Below are 2,308 nucleotides of genomic sequence, written 5' to 3'. Positions count from 1 at the left end.
CCCAGGTCTTCTGCAAGAACAGCCAGTATTCTTAACCGCTGAGCCCTCTCTCCAGCCCCAACGTGTTCTTTTCTTAAATTTTTTTTGAGACACGGTCTCCCTGTAGTCTCAGCTGGCCTGGAACTCACTGGGTAGACCAGGATGGCCTCAAACTCACAGAGATCTGCCTGCCTCTGCCTCTTGAGTGCTGGGACTAATGGCATGTGCCACGATGCCCGACTATTTTTAAAATATTTTATTAATTATTATTTTTTTATGTGTACGAGTGTATTGCCTGCATGTATGTGAGTGCACCGGTGTCGTGCCGCAGAGGTCAGAAGGTGACTTCAGAGTCCCCTGGAACGGAGTTAAGGATGGTTTGTAGCCGCCAATGTGGGCACTGGGATGGAACCCAGGTCCTCTGCAAGACCAGTCAGTGCTCTTAATCGCTGAGCCATCTCTCCAGCCCCTGAAAATTTATGTTTTAATTTTAGAATTCACTAATTTTCATGGGATATCCACAGGGGTATTTTAGAACTCTGAACTGTTAAATCCTAGACTCGGTGAAGTAGGTAAAACAACAGACCTCTCAAAACGTTCTCCCTTTAAGAAACTGAGATACATACTTAACCCTGGGGGAGACACCCTGATCAGGAAGGTGGTTTTCCCGGGGCAAGGCTCCTCCACTGAACTTGGGATGTGCTAACCCCTGGGATTTCCCCAAACGGCAGGAAATTCAACTGCATAATTTGTGGTAGGTGGGGAGGGATGGGTAGGGTACTGCGTATTCACCCCCACCCCGGGGCAGTCTTCCAGTTTGTGAAAGGCAGGCTGCTCCTGGCAGTAAGGAATGCTCTTCCAGGTGAACATGGCATTTCAGCTGTTATCAAACAAGAGGGAGCTCAGTGACTTTCTAGATTCTTAGCTTTCTTTTCACCTTTAAAAGTTTCCAATCACCATTTGTAATTCAATAAAAAAAGAAATTTAAATATGTGGTATTACAAGGGTCAGTGAAGTGGTTGGTGGAATTAAAATTACTAATCCTGAGATAGAAAGATTACCCTGGCCCACCTGGGTGGACCAAATAATCACAAAGATTCTTCCAATTCAACTAAGAAGGTAGGGAATTCAGAGCCATACAGATCTTTAAACATGTTGTTATGCTGACTTTGAAGACAAAGAGTAGAGGCCTAAACCCGGTATGAAGGTAGCCTCTGGAATCTGGAATAAACAAGAGAATGGATTTTCCCCTATCTACCCTGAAAGAATTCAGCTCTACTCACACTGTCATTTTCAGTCACTGAGACCCATTTTGGATATTTGACCTCCAAAATTATAAAATAACAAATTTAAGTTGTTTTAAGTCGCTAAGTTTATGACAGTTATAATAGTAGTAATGGGGAATTGATAGAGCTGATCTAACATCAACATGAAAAGAATCTTGTCTGATTCTCTTTGTTGGCCTGGTCAGAGATTTTGCTCACATGGCCCAGGTCTGCGACTGACTGCAGGCTCCGGGCTGTGGACAAACAGGTAGAAACTGGAATCAAGAGAGGACATAAATTGAGGAGATGGCTTTGTCTCTAAAATGTTTACCAATCTAGCATGAGGACCCGAGTTCAAGCCTCAGAACTCACATAAAACGACTGAACATGCTGGTCAGTGCTGGGTCACCCAGAGCTGGGAAGATGGAGACAAGCGGAAGTCTGGGTTTGCTTACTGGCTAGCCTCACCTAACTGGCTAGCTTCACCTAACTGACACGCCCAGGCCCAGTGAGAGGCACTGTCTCAAAATCAAGGTGGCAGCTCTTGAGGAATTGTACCTGAGATTGACCTCCAGCCACAAATGCACACACCTCCACATGTACAAGCACACATATGCACACACATCCACACACTCACCTGCACACACATGAACATTTATATAAAAATTAAAAAGAGGAGGAAATAGCATCAAAGTACTCAGGTGGCCTCAGTGTGTGTGTGTGTGTGTGTGTGTGTGTGTGTGTGTGTGTGTGTGTGTGTGTGTGTGTTTAGACAAGGTCTTGCTACATAGCTCAGGATAGCCTGGAACTGACTGTGCAGTCCAGGATAGCCTCAGCTCACCCTTGATTCTTCTGCCTAAGCCTCCAGAATTCTGGGATGATTGGCAGGTGCTACTGTGCCTAACTGTCCTTTACCTTTTCAACTTTCTCCTGCCAGTTCCTAGCAAAATCCCCTCCCGATAGCCCTGGTATCCAATGTAATAACTAGTGCCTGTTATTTCACATCATTTGTTTGAACTTGAGTGTTCAATTATGTTATCAATGTAGAGGTTGCAGGCAAAAGG

General features: G+C 44.8%; 1 pseudogene; it reads left to right on the top strand.

The window, feature by feature from the left end:
* The first annotated feature begins 601 nt into the window (after positions 1–601).
* Positions 602–777, top strand: LOC115070531 (annotated as a pseudogene).
* The last annotated feature ends 1,531 nt before the right edge of the window (positions 778–2,308 follow it).

Source organism: Nannospalax galili, unplaced genomic scaffold, assembly GCF_000622305.1.
Source record: "Nannospalax galili isolate Female #2095 unplaced genomic scaffold, S.galili_v1.0 scaffold976, whole genome shotgun sequence".
NCBI lineage: Eukaryota > Metazoa > Chordata > Mammalia > Rodentia > Spalacidae > Nannospalax > Nannospalax galili.
This window is presented reverse-complemented; position numbering and strand designations above follow the sequence as displayed.